Genomic DNA, 20393 nt, shown 5'->3' with positions numbered 1-20393 from the left:
TAAATATTCACATGTTAAATATTTTAAAAGCAACATATATGTGTCTGAATAATTTACATGTGTAAAAATCATGCAAAATTAAATTAATCCTACAACGCTGAAAAAAGAATTATCCTAAGGAAACAAGAAAGTAAGTAATCAAGATCAAAATTTGAAATATAGAAAATAAAATGAAGTGTACTCTTTAGTTGACTTAAGTAACTGTAAACACTTTTTATATCAGTTTTATAATAAAAATGCATGAACAAAGAAAGCAAAAGTACATTTGATCAATAGCAACAGCAAAAGCATCAGTAATTGTTTGAGTATACAAAAAAATCAATGGAGGGGATAACAATGTTCCTTCCAAAAGAAATGTACTCATTACCTTATTTATGTAACTGTAACCCCTCTGTACACTACCTTTACAATAAAATTATATTGAAATTAAAAATAAAACAAATAATATAGCAATTAAGAATTCTTAGAAGTCATTACTTAAAAACTTTATAAAAAACTGCCCCAAGTACCCAAGGAATATACTTTGATGATACTATTTAAATACTTAAACTTCAGCAGAAAAGCAAAATGTTTAACAACTGTTAAAAATAAAGTAATAAATCAGAATATATTACTATACTAATCATTGAATGGAATTTTATTGGCAGTCAAATATGTAAGAAATGAGGTAATATGCCATTCGTTTGCACTTAAAAAGTGAGAAAGAATTTTCTAGGTCTTTTAAAATATATCATAAGTTTAATGAAGAAACTATTCTGTCACATCATATGATAATCAGATAAAGATGATATTAGAGCAAAGAACAGATTGTACTGTTTTGGAATGTTAATGTATGTACTTATTTTGGTTTTGGAAAAATGTGAGGATTTCAAATTAGGGTATTGTTCTTGCTAGGCTGGCATTATGTCAGTGGTTAATTTTAAGATAAGGGTTCCCTTTCCACAAGAACAGGCACCTGATCTGTCCTTTTATCTTTCCCATCATCAATGGCATCAGAGTTACATACCAACTTGTCTAGCTTCCTGGAAACTGCAGTCCTTCCAATCTTAGTCTCTAGATAGTGCAGGATGGTGGAAATGATCCAATGCACCCAGCTATAGATTGAGAAGGGACTCCCTTAAAATTTGGCCTGGTTTCTGTTCTCAAGCCTCCTAAGTAGTTTAGAGTACAGATTGGAGTCCCTGGTGCCAAACAGTAACAGTATTTTTAAAGCAATGAGACATTTATATGACAGACTTGTGATTACCTCAGGAAAAGTATAAAAGAGCAGTGAAGCATAGAGGACAGACAGAATTTTAGCTAGCTACTCAGAGGGTGAATCAGGTTAGCTAGCTACTCGGGAGGCCAAGATCTGAGGGTCTGTCAATTTTGTTAATTTTTTCGAAGAACCTTCTCACTTTGTTGATTCTTCATATGGTTTTTTTAATTCTAATTCATTTAATTCTGGTTGAATTTTAATAATTTCTTTCCAGCAACGGATTGGGGTTTATCTTGATGTTCTTTTTCAAGGAGTGTCAGATCTCAGTAAATTGTTGGATTCAGGTCTCTCCAATTTGTTAACATAGGAACTCAGAGCTATAAACTTGCTTTTGAATTGTGCCTTTGCTGTGTCCCAGAGGAGCAGATAATCTCTGTGCTAGTTTTTGTTGAATAACAGGAACATGTGAACTTCGTTTCTTAGCTCTTCCATGACCCACTGGTGTTTGAACAGTGTGTTTTTCAGCCTCCATGTGTTACTGGACTTTCTTTGGTGGCTTTTTGTGTTGAGTTCTAATTTTATTCCCTTTTGGTCTGAGAGAATGCAAGATATGAATTCAATGTTTCTGAATTTTGACAAGTTTGATTTGTGACCTAAAATGTGGTGTATTTTGGAAAATGTTCCATGTGCTGCTGAGTAAAAAGTATACTCTGATGTTGCTGGATGAATATTCGCTAGATGTCTGCTAAATCAGTTGATGTATGCACTAGTTTAGTTCTGTGGTTTCTCTATTGAGTTTTTGCCGAGTTGATCAATCTAGTGGGGATAGTGGTGTGTTAAAGTCCCCAACATTAATGTCTTTGAATCTATGTGAGATTTAAAGTAGCATTTCTTGGATAAATTTGGGTGCACTATTGTTTGGCAAATATTTAGAATTTTAATATCCTCCTGAAAGAGAGATCCCTTAATTAGTATGTAGTAACCTTCTTTATCTCTTCTCAATAATGTTAATTTGAAGTCTATTTTATCTGATATTAGGATTGCAACCCCTGCCTGTTTATGGGAGCCGTTTTCTTGGTAGATTTTGTTCTAGCCTTTCACTTTCAAAATGAGTTTGATTTTTTTTTAATTTTATTTATTTATTTTTTTGTGAACATACTGTACAGAGGGGTTACAATTACATGGGCAGGATAATGCATACATTTCTTATCAAGCATTTCGGCCTCCTCCTTTGTTTACCCTTCACATCCCTTCCCTACGTCCCCCCTCCCCCCCAGTCTTCCCCCCCTCTCCCCCCACCCAATCCAACCCCCCTGCCCCCCCCCCCCCGCACCAACGTTGTAAAGCTCGTTTTCGACATGACCTTGTACTTCTCATTGTTGGAACAGGTCCACCTGTATCCTTAAACGACTTGTGTTTCCCCATCTCCTCCACAAGTTATACTGACATCAAATATAGTGAAAGCAGGGGTTATACTGTGGGGGAGGGACATACAAAGCAACAAAGAGATAATCTTATAAATGCATTATAAACAAATGCATGAAATAAAAAAGTATTAAAATACATATCTAAGGGTTCATTTTCCTAACATCACATTATCTGACCTTTTCCGCTTGCATACATATACTAGATATTGCAAATAAGGGAAACCATGGGACCTATGTTTCTTTGGGCCTGGCTTACTTCACTTAATATAATTTTTTCCAAGACTTTCCATTTCCTAACAGTTGGGGCAAGGTCATTCTTTCTGATGGAGGCATAGAATTCCATTGTGTATATATACCACATTTTCTTGATCCATTCATCTACTGAGGGGCATCTGGGTTGGTTCCATATCTTACCTATGGTAAATAATGCTGCAATAAACATAGTTGTGCTGGTAGCTTTAGTGTGGTCTTGTTTGTAATCATTTGGGTAAATGCCCAATAGTGGGATTGCTGGGTCATAGGGGAGCTCTATGTGAAGTCTTTTCAGGAACCTCCATACTGCTTTCCAAAGTGGTTGAACAAGTTTACACTCCCACCAACAATGAAGTAAGGTTCCCTTCTGTCCACATCCCCTCCAGCATCTGTTGTTGTTAGAGTTTTTGATTTTTGCCATTCTAACTGGAGTGATGTGATATCTCAATGTTGTTTTGATTTGCATTTATTAGTTAACTCTCCCAATGTGTTTGACTTTTATGGGCAAATTGTAGAAGATAGAAGAATCTTGCATTTTAAAGCAACTAGACAGTCTATGTCACTTAATTGGAGAATTACATCCCCTAATATTGTGAGATAGGACTGAGAGGTATTTGGGTGTCCCTGCCATTTTATCCACCTTCTTGGGTGCTACGCCTACTGGATTCTTCCTATGATTCTTGGATTCTGTTTGTATGTGGTTTCTTGGCCTTTATTATGGTCTTGTTGGTTTTCTATGTTTAGGACATCTTTAAGTATCTTTTTTAGAGCTGATTTGGTGGAGATATGTTGTTGGTTTTTCTTTGCTATGGAAGATTTTTTATTAGATCTTCAATTATGAAGGAGAGTTTAGCTGGGTACACTATTCTTGGTTGATAGTTATTTGTCTTTATAGCATGGCATACATCATTCCAGGCTTTTCAGCTTTAATTGTCTCTGTTGAGAAATCTGAGGTGATTCTAATTGGTTTTCCTTTATAGGTGACTGATCTTTTCTCCTTGACAGCTTTAAGGATCTTTTCCTTGGTCTGAATTGATCCTGTGTGGCTTATAATTGGACGATGGGATGTCCTGTTCTTGTCTGGTCTATTTGGAGTTCTAAAAGCTTATTGTATCTGAATATGCGTATCTTTTTGCTTGTTGGGAAGTTCTCTGCTGGGATCCTGTTGAACAAATTTTCTAGACCATTACCTTCTCTCTCTATGTGCTCCTCTACAGCCATTTCCCTTAGATAAGGCCTTCTAATTGTGTCTTCCAAGTGTTGAATAGATCTATTCATATTTCTTGAATTTGTCTTGGATAGTTGTATGTTCTTTCTCTATAATACCTAGGCTGTCCTCAATGCCGGAGATTCAATCTTCTGCATCGTCTAACCAACTGTCAAGCCTTTCTACTTTATTTTTCATTTCTTTTCCATTTAATTGGTTGACTGTTATGGCTTCAAATTCTTTGTTGGAGCTTTGTTTTAGATCTTATATGAAATTCTTTACTTCCTTAATTTGGTTTTCAGTGTTTATTCTCAAATCACTTTGCTGATTGGTTATGGTTTCCTTGGACTCCCATTCCTTTTGTTGGGCTCCATTCAGCATTCCCTTTGTGGTCTCCCTGACTCCTTTCAGGTGTCTGTTTATAGATTCCATGAATGGCTCTATTGATCTTTGTCTATGCTCATCACGCTCTTGCAATTCTTGTGTTATTCTTTGATTAGATTTCTCACGTTCATGCAACTTCTGTAGTTCTTTTTGACTGATCTCAGCCTGCTCACACAATTCCTTTATTTCTCTTTGAGTATTCTCAACCTGCTCACGCAATTCCAGTATCAATCTTTGAGTAGCTTTCTCAAGCCCATGAGCTTCGTGTTTTGATCTTTGGTTTGCCTCCTATCTCTCCCTATCACGCTCACACTGAGTCTTTTGCAGGGTTTCAATCTTCATTCAACATGTTTACCAGTAGTGTTTGTAGAGGTTTTTGGGAACTTTCGTCTGGATTATTCATTATCTGGTCTGTCACCTGATTATCTTGAGTGGGAATTGAGATACCTGGACTTGCCATTTTCCTTGTGTTTTTCTTGTTGTTCTGCCCATTTGGAATGAAAGTAATGCCAGTTTTGTGCTAGAACACCATTTTAAGGCAAGCATCAACCAAAGTCCTGTAATTGCATAGTCAAATGTCTGAAGATACAATCTAGTTCAACAGATACAGTCTGTTCAACATTAAATAACTATGCATTAATGGGCTAAGAATACTAAAGAAGAATTTGACAAACCATAAATTATTATGTTTAAGGAGAAAGGTGGGGAAAATAGGGTTAGAGAGATTTGGAAATGTAAAAGGAGAGTGAAATTAACCAAGTCCTAATCTCACAGAGGGAAATGGATTGGAAAGGATGATAGGAAAGAGAGAAGAAAAAAATTTAAAAAAAGAGACAAGAAAAAAATGGAAAGACAAATATTTAAATTTTAAAAGTGAAACTCTTAAAAGTAATGAAAATTTAAAGAAGTAAAATTGAGAGATGAATGGGGATAAGATGAGAGGAAGGGAGGGATAGAAAGGAGACCTGAAAAACAAAAAAATAAAAATACTTCAAATAATTTATAGGTATAAATAGATAATACTGCTATTAAGGAATTTAATCCTAAGAGGTTTTGAATTTAGTAATACATTTTTGGATTAAGAATGTACACAATGGGGGATAAGGTCTTATAATCAATGACAGGTATATAGGAGGTGAACAGAACAACAAATAATTCATGCAAAAAGAACTAAAGATGAAAAAGTAAAACGAATGAGAAAGAAAGAACAAAAAAGACCAACAGGTCAGTAGACATTTTTTTTTAAAAAAAGCACACACACACATATACACCTAAAATAAAAGTTATAAGAGGAAAAAAATTAATAAAAACAATTTTTATAATTAAAAAGTAAAAATTTAAAAAAGATACAAAAAAAGACTTCTTTGATTTTGTTTTTGGGGGGTTGATGGGATGATCCTATATCTCCCTTGTGTCAGTAACCAGTCTCTCGGTGGAGTCTCTGGTTTGCTTGTGGTGTTTGGTTTTCTGTGGCTTGATTGGTTTCTTAATTCAATTTGTTTGGGCAGGCAGAAAAAATTCTGTTGGTTTATCCAGAAGTTTGTGATCCCCTCCCAGGCTAGTTCAGTGGGAGGGAGATCTGCTTTGAGTATCACAAAAGAGGGAGGTGGCTGTTTCCTCTAGTTTGGAGTTGCTGTAATAAGGCTGGGTTCTGGGTAAAGTTGAGGCCTTTCAGCAAACAGTAGCTTTTCCCTGTGGGGCTAGCTTCTGGGACATTCACAGAGCCCAGCCTGGAGCAATGCTCAGGGTTTATGTTTACTGAGTTTCAATTGATTGTCAGTGCTGCTGTAGGGAGGGTCAGCCGCTGGCTCTGTTTACTCAGTGAAGAAAGCTACTCCTTCTTGGGTGTAGCTTTCTCTGCCTCTTTGTGGTGACTTTCCCATGGGTGGAGTTGAGAATGGCAGATCAGGATAGGTACTTGTGACTCGCTAAAAGACTCTTTTGTTTTCATCAATGAACTGAGTTGGATCTAGCTGCTTAGCCAGGCCTTTGTCTACATCAAAGATGGATATCTCCGGTGTTGGAAGGAGGGGTGGCCTTCCCTCCTCTGCTCCCTTTGAAAAGGAGTGAAGATGTCAGTTTTGTACTCACGCTGGAGTGTTGGTTCCTGGGTAGCCTCTGGTCTGCTATCTGCAGGATGATGATATCTGCTACTTGTCAGTTCTTGCTGGTGTTGAGTAAAATCTGCTCGCCCGCTGCATCTGACACATTTGTCCCAGACTCTCTGGGTTGTAGTTATGGCAGCTATGGATGCCACCACAGGCGGCACAGAAACCTCAGCCATGGCTGCTGGAAAATGCTCAGATCTGTTTCCTTACCTGGATTTTCCCTCTCTGCCCAAACTCTCTGTACTGTGATGGCACACTTGGTGTGCCTAGGACTGTTCACTGGAACACTAGAACTGCTTTCTATGTGAGAGCTTGTTTAGCCACCAGATTCTCCTCCGCCATCTTCTCGAAATTTCTGAAGGTGTTTAAATATTACTGGAATTGTTTTGGAATAAATAATGTTCACCTTGACTATCTTGAGAAAGGAAAATTGGTTTCTCAGCACTATAGGTAAGAACTTGAGTGAAAGAAACAAAAGGAAAAATGAGGAACAACTCAACACATTCATTCAAAAGAACCAAAACAACCCAAGAAAACACAAATTAACTCAGTACTCAAGAACCTGCAGGAAATGCAAAGATTTTTTAAAAAATAGCTATGATAAGCTTATGAAAATCCTGACTACATGGGAGTCTACTATTGTGAGGATAGTGGTTAAAGCTCAGACTGGACAGAAAGATCTGTACATAATGCAGGCACTTGTTATTCTAAATTCCAGGAAGAATAATATGAAGTAGACTGAGCCCACGATCATACACAAGTAGGAAGCAAGATTCTATCTGAAAGTTAATCAGGACAATTTAGGGCTGGGGGCATGGCAAAGTGGTAAGAACATCCATTTAGGAGACACAAGACACTCAATTCAAATTCCAATATTATGGGTATTAAAGAAAAAAAGCTATGACTTTACATAATGGGAATAATTACAAGATTTGAATATTTGAGTGGAGAAAAATCCATGAGAGAGATAGAGTTTACCCATATTGCAATACTTTCTACATAAGTGATAATATTATGTGGTACTCCAGACATAACAGAGTTACCTTGCAAATGAGCATGGATGTGCATTTGGGTGAAGGTAATACTCTATTTACACAGGCGTAAATTAAATACTTTTTGGGGGTAGATTTTAGTTCTTCTACTAAGAGCCTGGGTGATATCTCTGAGTCTTTTCTCTCAAGGCTATCACTCTACTACTTTGAGCCACAGTTCCAATTCTGATTTTCTGTTGGTTGTTTGGAGATAAGAGGCTCATGGACTTTCCTGACCAGGATGGCTTCAAACCATGATTGTCAGATCTCAGCCTCCTGAGTAACCAGGATTCCAGGCCTGAGTCGTCCATGTTTTTAGTAATTTAGTAAATTGTACAGTTACAGAAGTTATAATTTATCATTATAACCTTTATAATATATATGTGTATATTTATATCAATGCATACATATAGAAATATTTTAACATAATTTCGTATCTATAGTAGATTTATGAAATCATCCTTCATAATAAAATAACATGGAAACAAGTTTAATGAGGAGCAAAGCAAAGGGAATTGTCATGTTTCTTGTTGTTGAATGAAATATGAATTGTGAGAATTGGTTTGAGAAAACCATTTAACAAAATGGATAATGACTATTAATTCCAATCCCTTTAGTTGCCCATATTGTGCATCCTCACACATGAATGTCAAAGTCAAACCACACTTTTTTGTCTTTGTATTTAAATCACATGTTATAATTTAGGGGATAGGTGAAGTAATCAAATAAAGATTAAAATAATAGTAAATGTGGCTTTGGGTTAGAGCTGAAAATTATTTTAAATATGATAATAGCTAATTAAATTCCATATCTCTTAGTTTTACTCTATTGTCATATACCTCATTCCCACATTAGGAAAGTACATAGAAGGTTCTCACTAAATTATGTGTAAAATTATGAAAAAATGTATTAAAAGAATATGGGCACATCGGGGCTGCGAAAGTGGCTTAGTGGTAGAGCTCTTGCCTCACCTGCATGAGGCCCTGGGCTTGATACCTCAGCACCACATAAGCAAAAAAAGAAAGCCAGAAATGACGCTGTGGTAGATTGCTAGCCTTGAGCAGAAAAGCTGAGGGACAGCGCCAGAGGGGCCCAGTGTTCAGGCCCCTGGACCGGACAGAGAAAAACAACAACAACAAAAGAATATGGGCACAGTGTGGTTTTAGCTGATTGAGACCTGTAGGGGGTAGTGTGTTTATGAGGACCTGAAAAACATTGTGATGGAGATGAAGGAAGGGATGTGCTAATTCTGGCAAATTGGCTAGAGGATTGCTCCCAGAAAAATAGTGATGAATTCTTCTAAAAGGTTAGAGTAAAATCACTCTCACAATCATGTTCACTACTGTACTATTCACCGTAGAGAATTTATGGAAACAGTCCAGACACACTTTAGCAGAGGGATGGTTGGAGAAAGTGTTGCACATATACACAATTGGATTGCACCCATCCATTGTAAAGACTGTTACAACATTTGCAAAGAAATGGATAGATCTAAAATTATGTTAAGTAAACGACGTCACAGCCAGACACAAAAAGGTCGCATATTTAGAAGTCAGAATTTTATGCAAGTTAAACAACAGTATTAATCAAAGCATGCTATTTGTAGAGGAGTATTTAACAGGTGTAATTTCTTATAAAATTGAACTTTTAATCCAACAAAATGAATACCAGGAGACTACCACTTGGAAAATGTGAGGGGAAGTCAAAGGGAAGAAATAAAGAGACTTATGGAAGTAGAGAGTGAAGCCATAATATTCAATGCAGATAATATGAAACTAGTAAAAACGAAAGTGGGTTGAGGTTTGGAAGGATGTGAGAAAGTTGTGTAAAGATCCATTGTACTTATAAACTGATTCGTTGAATGGAAATCCCTTTGTACAACTATTTAATAAAAATATAATTAAAAACAATGGAGACATCTGATCATAAACCATGAGTCAATATGATAATTTTCTTCTCGGAAATTTTCTTTGCAGGTATTTTCCTCATAATGTCAGAAAATTGAACAACGCAATGTATATCAATACATCACTTTGCATATCCTAAATAGACAATATAAAAATCACAGTAAAAATATTAGAATATATCACATGATAAAATAACAGGTAGAAAGTATCAAACTCTGATTATTTTTCCAAGTACTTTACCTTTGGTACCTAATTTAATCCTCACAATAATTCCATAAAGTGGAACTACTTCTATTTTTAATTCTAAGATGGTGATATTTAAGTCTTCAGAGTTGGAATTACTAGTACAACATTGTACACATGGTAAGTGTTAGCCTGCGTTCCATTCCCACCATATGAACTAACCTCATTCTATTTTATAACTAAATACCAGCACTCAGTCTACTAATTCTAGGAAAATTCCCAAAATTATTGTGCACACTGTAATAATATTTCATTTTATCTTTGTTAGAAAATAGGTAACTAAGTTGTACACCGGTGGCTCACACCTATAATGCTAGCTACTCAGGAGGCTGAGATCTGAGGATTGTGGTTCAAAGCCAGCTCGGGCAGGACAGACTGTGAGTCTCTTATCTCTAATAAACTACTAATAAACTGGAAGTGGCACTGTGGTCCAAGTGGTAGAGCGCTCGCCTTGAGTGGAAGAGCACAGGGACAGCACCCAAGCCCAGAGTTCAAGCCTCATGACCAACAACAACAAAAAAAGAAAATAAGAAGTAACTGTAATATGAAAACTCCAAGTTCATAATCAATTTATACCTCCCTGGTGAAAGGAACTGCTAAACTATAACATTCTTGATTTCTAGCTCAAAATAGTAGAAATCATATTTTATCCCTTCACTCAACACTGCACTGCCTGGGGACCCCATCTCTGGTTAACACAGTCTTACTGAAAGAATGACCTGCCCAATTTCTGATGGAAATAGACTGCAGGTCTTTTGGAGCAATTGTTTCCACATTGTAGCTCACCTAAATTGTTTACCATTAGAAGTATTTTCATTGCTTTTTATACCCAACATTTTGAGAGAAATGTACTACTTTAAAATGTTATTAAAGAAAGACTGATATAAAAATCACATTTGACCCCAGATACATATTTTACCTTTCATATACCCAAAAATGCAGTCTTACATATCATTAATGTTAGGAACGAGAGGATAAAAATCATAGACACCAAGACCTAATTTTGAATCAAAGACTCTCCAACTTGTGAATAAAATTGGTTTAAAAAGAAATCAATACTACTGCATTTTTAAGTCCCTATGAAAAGGATAATGATTCCCTATGATAATGATAATGATAATGATAATGATAAACTATTAACACTTAAAAATAACTCATTTTCTTGGAAGTAGGACAAAAAACACATGGTTAACCCTAATCATTTTAAAAGACCTTTACTTATACTAAAAGTTCTCTCGTAACTATAAAGATTCTAAAACTAACTGAAGTAGAGAAGAAATAATTTAACTGCATCATCTACATTCAATGGACTATTAATTCAAAACAAAATTATACTAATAATTAGCTTACCCAATTCACTTACATTCTTTTATTCTATTCCATTTACTTTCATAAAAACTGGGTTTCCATAAAATGAAGCATAAAAATGCATATGAACCCACTTACATTTTCAGATCTTAACAATATTTATTTCAGAAATTTTAGCTCTACAGTAAATGACATGAAAAAATACTAAAATATTCAAAGGATTTTCAGAAATTGCAAGACTTGCTCTGGGATGTTATGTATATTGGAACAGATATTCAAAAAGCCTTATTTGTTAAAGTTGCCATAGTTAATCCCACAAAAGGGCCATTAGTAAAGATACCTGTGCATGTACAAAACACCTTCAAATGCATCCACAATCTGGACATGACACTTGCTTTTTGTTTGTTCGTTTTTGAAAGGAATACCTAACAAGCATATCCACAATACTTATTTTCAATGAATAAGATGGGATAGTCAAACATAATATGGGTTGGATTATCTCTTAGTGAGAATAAATATAATCTTGCAAAGAAAGTGATTTTCAACAGAAATCCGGAAAGAGTTTATCCAACTTGTGTTTCACAGGAATCACCAGAGAATAATACCTGTTTGGTCAAGTCGGTCCAAATCACTCCATGAGTGTATCTTAAAAGTATAACCAATTTAAGAGGTCAAATACGTGTTTTGTACTGACAATCATCTTATAGCAATAACTTACTAACTAATTATGTCTGTATCTTCTTATCTAACATACAATAAAAGCTGAAAGAGGTCTCTTTTTCTAAGTTAATATTGTAAATGCTTTGATTATGATGTTATTATTAGACAAATAATATGTACAAAGGGTGGTTCCACTGAAATGACATGACAGAACACTGATAAATAAAAACATTGCAACACACTTAGCTTTTTTCAGCCTCACCCTGTCCACATTGGCAAGCAACATTGCAACAGCACATGCACACATATACACATACATACATGTTCGCACATGTACACACACATATACATGCATGCTAAATTCAGGGTTTTTTGTACAAAAAAGTCCAAATAAAATATTAGAGATTAGCACAAATGATAATATGCCTTATTACAAAATAATACATAAACCATTACCACGCATGTTACATTTTACCTGCCTCTCCACATGTGACCACTTAATTTATTTTTAATTAATTAATTGCCTTATTAATTAATTTATTTGTTTGGTGCTAATACTGGGGCTTGAACTCAGGGCCTGGCTTTGTCCCAGAATTTATTTTTTTGTTTCAGTTTTCACAAGGCTAGCATTTTACTGCTTGTACAACAGCTCCATTTCTAGCTTTTGCTGGTTACTTTCAAATCAGACTCTAATGGACTTTTTTTTCTTGGTCTGCTTTCAAACCACAATGCTCAGATTTCATCTTTCTGATTAACTACTACTAAAGACCTAAGCCATCAGTGTGGCTTCTACTTTTTCCTCTATAGTTATCTAATGTACATACTTAGATGGTAATTTTAAAATGAGAGTATAGAAGCAAGATGTACAGTGATGATACTGTCTTGTCAGAAATTCAAGTTAGTAATGTAAATTTATTCTTAAAACCATACACAAAAAATACCATGATATAGTGTAAGAGAACTCACTATTGAACATTTGAGTCTTAAGAGCTTTCTAATAGATCCATTATTTATTGGTACCCAACATTAGAAAAATGTATGAGGCATTGGTAAAATAGAAGTGTTTTGCATGACTACATACATTCTTTCTTTTTATAAGACACTTGCTTTCATCTAAAAAGTAGGCCTGTCTATTGTCTTCATGTGATTTTGATGATTGAAAGTGTTTAGTGAGAAGGTCAAAATGTATTAGTAGTCCTTCACTATCAATTCTCATTTTCTTCTTGGAGAATATAATGATCAAATCAATAGTTCAGAATCAGCAAGCAATACTTCAGAATCATGCTTCCAGTGCAAGTGGATCACCAGTAAGAAATCCTCAATACCAATTTCCACAAAGTTTTGTCACAGATACAATCTCCCTGCCTTCTCTAGCTGCTTTATTTTCTTATTCCTTCATTGTACAAGAAAAGTATGATTCAACTGATTTCAGTCAGATCTGTTACTAGAATTATCCATGATTTATTTTATTGTCTGTAATTTGGTAAAGTTATGTCTCTTTATATAGGCTACTAAAAATGTATTTACTAATTTCAAGTAAATACATAAATTCTATTTCCATCTCTTTTAAAAATAAAATTTTGTCTGTTCTACAAATTGATCAGAGGCATGGATTTTGTGGCTAGCTAGGTCATTACACATCTGACTCTTTCTTTCTCTCTACCTTTCATGGTTCTCATAATATGACTGCTCCATAATTATCCTCATTTATTTTGCTTTTATATTTTTGGTTGCATCATTTCACTTTTTGCTCTGCCATTCCCCAAATCATTTATATAGAAGGCATTATTTCCTATTTTCTCATTCCTAGAATAAGTTGCACATGAAGACATCACTGGTCCTCATTTTCAGTGTGTATGTAGAATACGGAGGAACATCTTTCCTCTGCTCTCCATCAATTCCCTACTCTCCATTTAGAATAATTTCGAATAGTAAAATTGGAAAAAGAGAAAATAAATCATGTGAATAAACAGTTGCAGAAAATTCACCAGATATTTCTGACCAGTTCAACCAATGTGAACTAGCAGGGAAATACGTGGACACCTCATTCCCACTGGCACTCAAAGTCTCTGGTTAGGCAATTCTTAGGAATATGGGGAACAAGATGAAAAAGTAAGGAATGGTATCAATTGCAGGAAAAAAAATTGGAGAAGGATCCAAGCAATTTTCTTCATTGGGCTGCCGAAAATATTTCAGCTTATTACAATGCGGAGACTTCTTTCCCAAAAGGCCACTCATGTGAATAGTAGGGATGATGATGAGTATACCCCTCTTCGAGAAGCCTACAGTGGACACTTAGACATTGTCAGTGAGTTGGTGTCTCAAGCGGCACATGCAATAACTGTAGATGACTGCACACCCCTGCACAGTGCATATACGTGGAATAATACCAGAGTGGCTTCTTTCTTACTTCATCATGATACAGATACCAATGCCCAAACTAATAGACTCTTTTTTTAAATTTTTTTTTTGGTCTGGTCGTGGGGCCTGAACCCTGGGCCTGGACGCTGTCTCTCAGCATTTCAGCTCAAGGCTAGCACTCTACCACTTGAGCCACAGCATCACTTCCGGCTTTTTTTCTGCTTATGCGGTGCTGAGGAATCGAACCTAGGTCCTCATGCATGCAAGGCAAGCGCTCTACCACTGAGCCACCTTCCCAGCCCAAATATTTTTGTTTGTTTGATTTTTGTTGTGGTGGTGTTTTTTTTTTTTGGTCATACATGGGGCTTGAGCTTTGGGCTTGGGTGCTGTTTCTGTGCTCTTCAGCTCAAGGGGAGCACTCTACTACTTGAGCCACAGTTCCACTTCCCCAAACTAAAGGACTTTTGACAGCCTTATATCTTGCTTTCGAGAATTGAGATAGTAAAGATATGCTGGATAGCCTTCTGTTGAACCATTATATGAAACCAGGCCTGAAGAACAATATAGAAGAAACTGTATTTGATATTGCCAAAAGGATAATTATGTATCACTACCTCTATGAAGTTGTGAAAGGCTGTACAAATTGTTCACCGAAGTCCTAATGGTCGGTTAAGGTTCTTAAATTTCAAAAATGCAAGTCCATCTTTTGTGTCCCTACAAAACATTTTCACAATCCAAATAAGAGCAATATCTTTTTTTTTGGTCAATCATGGGGCTTGAGCTCTGGGCCTGGGAGCTATCCCTGTGCTTTTCAGCTCAAGGTGAGCACTGTACCACTCGAGACACAGCTCCACTTCCAGTTTTCTAGTGGTTTATTTGAGATAAGAGTACCACAGACTTTCCTTCCCAGGCTGGCTTTGAACCATGATCCTCAGATCTCAGCCACCTGTGTAGCTAGGATTATAGGCATGAGCCACCAGTGCCCGGCAGCACCAATATTTTACTGTAAAAATTCATGGATTCCGTGGAATTCTTCCAAGTGAATTTCCTGCCTTGGATGTAAAAATGTATTCAATAGTTTTTGTATACATGTATAATAATTTCTTCAGAGTTTGTGATTTTTTAATCAGAAATAATTTTAATTTACCTGTTGAAATGAGTAGTACAGAAACTAAAATATTTCTGATGCTTGTCTGAAAAAGTATATTTTAAAATATTCTATATTCTATGTTTGCATAATGTTCATAATTTATTTTCTCCTAGATATACTTTGAATTCTACATTATTTTATAATATATAGGTTCATTAATGTGTCCTTTCCGATTGCATTCCATATAGAACAGTTTGATTCCTTTTTTTCTAGGTGTTAATATTATTTTTCTTTGGGATAAAATGTCAGTGATGTCTAATTTGAAAAGTTTTGTAAAGTTTATGCTATGTAAACGCCTTTCTGAGGTGAAGATTTAATACACTGATGTCAAACTATTGTTACACTTGTAATTTTGTAATCAACTTTTTAATAACTGTTTTTCATTTCTTGCATCTGAAGAATGAAAAATATGGAATACTTCTCAAATTTTCATATTATCCTTTTGCAAGTGCCATGTTAATCTCTGTATTGTAATTTGAGTATACGTGCTGCTGAAGCACGTAATATCCTCTAAATTTAAGTAGTTAATGATGCAATCTTTATACAGGCTTATATCTATGGGTGCCTACTTGTAAGAAGGAAACCTTATTGTTCCTAACAATGCTATCGATCTTATTTCCCTTAAATTCTGTAAATAGTGGAAAAAAATTATATTGATCAGTCGATTGCTCACATTTGCAAAATTTTTTTGTCAATGACTATATTAAGTCTTTTTATTTGGCATTTGATCATACTCTTAATTATTTATAGATAGGTCCAAAGGTGATGGCTTTTTCAAGTACTTATTTATTCAACTGAATTAGCTTTGTGGACCTAATGGATTCAAAGTAAGCATTGCTTAAGAGATACTTCTAAACTTCTTCAGCTGACAATTTCCCAAATGAGGTGTTACTGGAACAAATGTCTACCTGAGCCTTTACCCTTCTTCCATGTGGGAACAGACCAACTAGAATATCTTACCCTGACAGCAAAGATTTTCTTACTAGAACAAAACTAATCTTGGTTACAAGAGATCATAGAGAGATGAACCGTTCAAACAGAACTGTTCAGACTAGAAGGTATTTTATCAAAATATAATTGTTTATTATACCTTCCATTTCAAAAGTAGCTAAAGCCAAGAAGGTGGAAAAATTGTTCGTATGCATGATTACTTTTTGTTCTGGCCTGTCTACGATCCAACCAGGCAGGAAATTACACTACTGCCTTTTTATAACCAAATATTTTCAGAGTTACAGGAGAAGTGCATATGTTTCTCCTCGTTATTAGGCATTAAATTGATAATGTTTAAATCACAGAGTTTCCTCTTTCCTCCATGCTGTAAATCTACAAATGGTAAAACTTTAGGTCTAACTCTATCAAACACTGAGGTAGAGATAATGGAATAATACTTTAAAACAGAGTTGCCTTTGATACAGTAACTACAACAGAAAAATGCAAAATGTGTGCCTTTTAAATATATATAGTCATACATTTTACATTTATATGTGCTGATTTTATATTTCACACAATGAAACTTATTAGAATTAGTTGATAATTTGACAAATAAATTGATACTTACTTTTTTCCAATAAATAGAATTGGAATATAAATAATTAGGTTTAAAATATATATTAGACTATAAAAAGTATCAATGCAATGTTTTTAGTATAAACTTGTGATACATTATAACTGTTCTTTGCCTTCTGAATCCAAATGGTAAAAAAACAATGTTTTCCTCTAATCTGTAATGGATTTTACTCTGCTGCTCTGTTTATTGTTTTAACTCGCCTGTCCCAAACTGTTTTTCTCCATACTTCTGAAGCATTCCTACTGATTATTCCCAAATTTTGCTAAGATGTCTAAAAAATATTATTTTTCTGCAGTACCCATGGGTCCTAGGATCCCAGGTCCCAGTTACCTGCATCATCAGATAACAGGGGCAAGACTTTTCACCAAGGCCCATGCAACATATCAACACAAAGTAATTGAAGACCCATCTCAATTTCGCATTTCCTATATTTCAGGGCCCCAATTCCTTGAGATGCAGGAATTAGCAGTAAACAATTGTGAAATGCAAGGCAACTTAAAATGAAGGATGAGATCACAAAATTTGAGAGAAAGTACTGTAATTCAAACATTCAACTTACAGATGACCAGCCCATATGAGTGAACAAGTTCACAAAGTGTCATATGTTTATTTTTAATACCCCTCACCTATGATTAACGAAAGATTTTATTCCAACATAAGTGGGCCAAAAATAGTTCCTGGAAGGACAGATCCATAATTGGTCTACCAAAGCCTGAAAACTTGACTTAGAGGTCAAATGTAATTCAGAAAAACATTTGAAGCACTAAGGAGTGCTTCAAAACACTGGGACTTCAGTACAACATGGTTCTGTGGTATAAAAATGTCACTCTCAAACCAATGGTAATCTACATTTAATCTGAAAGTATATTCATTTTCAAATATACTTTTTAAAATCAATTTCTCCAAAATAACATTTGACAAGTTGATGATACTTAGTGACATTACAAGTTTTTCAAGTGTAGGGAGCAAGTTAAATAGAGTTGAATTATTTATACAGCACTAATGCCAAACATGTTCAACCATTCATTAAAGTGTAGAAATACTACCACCCACAATTTGTGTTTTTCAGTAAGAGCCTTTCAGAAATGTGTTAAATAGATCAACCTCCTAAATTTCAAACCCAAACATTAGCTAATAAATTTCATCATTTAATAAGGTACATTTTAAAAAAATCACAAATAGCTGCCTTATTATATGTTATTTTATGTTTTCCCTCTGTCTAACATAGTAAGAAATATGACTTTAAGTCTTGAATATGGGTACTTATCAGAGATATGGCAAACATAGTATCTGTCTTCTACTTCTATCATATTCCTCTCTAGGAATAAATTTTAATTTTCTTCTATTTCCAAAACTTATAGGTAGTAGAAAATATTATTCCATGTAAAATAAAAGAATCACACCATTGTACAAAGCCATTTCTAAAAATTCATAGTTAGGAATACATTCTAAGCCATTTTTTAACTTTCTTTTTGACTAAAGATTAACCTTACAAACAGTTGAGAATAAAATCATGTTTAGGTGCTTCCCATCTCCAGTCTTGCAAATTGTTGCTGAAGATGAATGAATTATGGAAATATAAACTGTCATCAGTTAAGGAATATGCAGGATTGAAACTCCATGGAATGTATATAAACTTTTCAAAGTATTAATAGACAGTTTAACAGAATGACAATCAGGAAGTTGAAACCAGAGAGGAATTATAGTAAAGATATAGAATGAATGAAAAATGAACAAGGGGCAGGTACAATTAGAATACTGAATGTACACATATGATGAAGGAAGTGGTAAATTGGAAATAAATCTTGGAGAAAGGGTTGTTTGAGAATGATGGAAGGAGTGACTCTGATCTAGGAGCATTGGACAAATAAATGGATATATTTAATTGTAACACAATTGCACAACCCTTTAAAATTCAGTTAAAAAACACAACAAGAAAAAAAAACACACAAAAATCACAACCAAACAGCAATCTCTAGAGAGTATGAATATGACCACTCAAAATTTTAATCAGTTAATGAAGGGCAGTCTTGGGAAAAGCAAACAAAGCTGTTCAAAGAGGGAAGTTTGGGATAGGGAGAATTTTGAACAGAATTAGATTGTCTAAGGTTATAAATCACCTATATCTGCTGCAAACAGTATCTTTCTTCTACGAGTTTTCTGTCTGAACTGGATAATCCAGTCCTGAGACACACTTGGTAGCTTGTGAGGTAGAATGGAAGAAACAAGATCAAGAACCCATTACTCCACTGGAGAGAAAACAATCCTCTATATTTTCTCTAATCTCTCTTCACTACTCTTTCTTGATACTTTTAAGTCAAATTGCTTTTGAATTATATTTTTTCTTCTTTCTTCTGGCAAAGTAATTGGTCAAAGTAATTTCATTAAATATTATTTGCCATTTTCTTCTTTCATGCTGTTTAATTGGCCAAGTGAGTCCATAAAACTTCCCTCTTGCATTTGGTTGCCATGAAACAACATCTATGTTAATGAGGAGAAATCTAAAGTAAATCTTTGTCTCCAGAAAACTGTCCAAGAGGCTGTGATCACAAATATTTGGCTATATATTTTTTCTTTTACCTTGAAAGACTTCTTGTATCTAAAGTGCCCACAAAAATAAGTTCTCCATGACTTGGTTCAATCAGAATTGTCTAACCTCAAAGATATATTTGCTAACAAGATGCTTAGAGGAAACCAAAAAATACTGCACTTTTTATCTTCTCTCTTAAGATTCTCCTTAGATACCATATCAGGAACAGTGAAGTTATTCTATGCAAAATTAATTCAATAGATTATTTCTCTCTTGGTCTTGCATTTGTTCACCAAGTTGTATGGAGGAGAATAGAGTTAAATCACCCATACCTTGGAAGAAAGTGTCTGTTACAAAAGGACAATGCTTCTATGTCCTACTTCTATGTCCTCTTATCTTTTGCCGGAGTTCCAATTAATCACAGGTTCTTGGCTTCAAGTCTGGTGAAGCTGAAGGACCATACGGGCTCCACCACTGCTACATCTTCATTATTTCTCTTTTAAAACTCTTTAAGTTGCCTCATTTGGATGTGGAATATATTTTCATGTCTTCATTCAATCAGTTCTGCATTGTAGTGAGCCAAATGCACTCTGTAAAATCACTTTAGGGAGTAAAAATACTAACACAATTTATATCAAAAAGTTTTGGCTTCCCTTCACTGCTGAAGTCATTATGCTTAGCTAAGGCTTCTAAGAAATTTTTTTTATTATTTTTTCCATTTGCTCAATTCTTTTCTAAACTTTTTGGCATATGTAATAAAAGAAGTCTTCACTATCTCATATTAATAAGAATATTATTTTTTGTGAGCCACTTAGAAATGTCAAATCATTGGTTTGAATTTTCCAATCAGAATTTTTTTCTGTGTTTCACTGCTTCACGTCCAAAGACATTGTGGAAAGTGTTAGAAACAGAAATGTGTAATACCAACACCTTCTTTTATTGTGGAGGGCACTTTCTCCCTAAATATTTTGACTCAAATTATCTTTTTCAGAGAATTACTGTTTGGTTATTAAAGGTAAATTTACAAATTTTGATGCCTTATTTTTTTAAGAACTTTTAA

The 20393-nt window shown here is 34.8% G+C and overlaps 1 pseudogene; it reads right to left on the bottom strand.

Moving 5' to 3' along the window:
- Positions 1-15639: 15639 nt before the first annotated feature.
- Positions 15640-15736, bottom strand: LOC122126482 (annotated as a pseudogene).
- Positions 15737-20393: the final 4657 nt, after the last annotated feature.

The sequence above is a fragment of the Dipodomys spectabilis genome, unplaced genomic scaffold (genome assembly GCF_019054845.1).
Source record: "Dipodomys spectabilis isolate Male_0828 unplaced genomic scaffold, ASM1905484v1 ptg000279l, whole genome shotgun sequence".
NCBI classification, from domain to species: domain Eukaryota; kingdom Metazoa; phylum Chordata; class Mammalia; order Rodentia; family Heteromyidae; genus Dipodomys; species Dipodomys spectabilis.
Note: the sequence above shows the minus strand (reverse complement) of the source record. Positions and strands in the feature narration are given on the sequence as shown.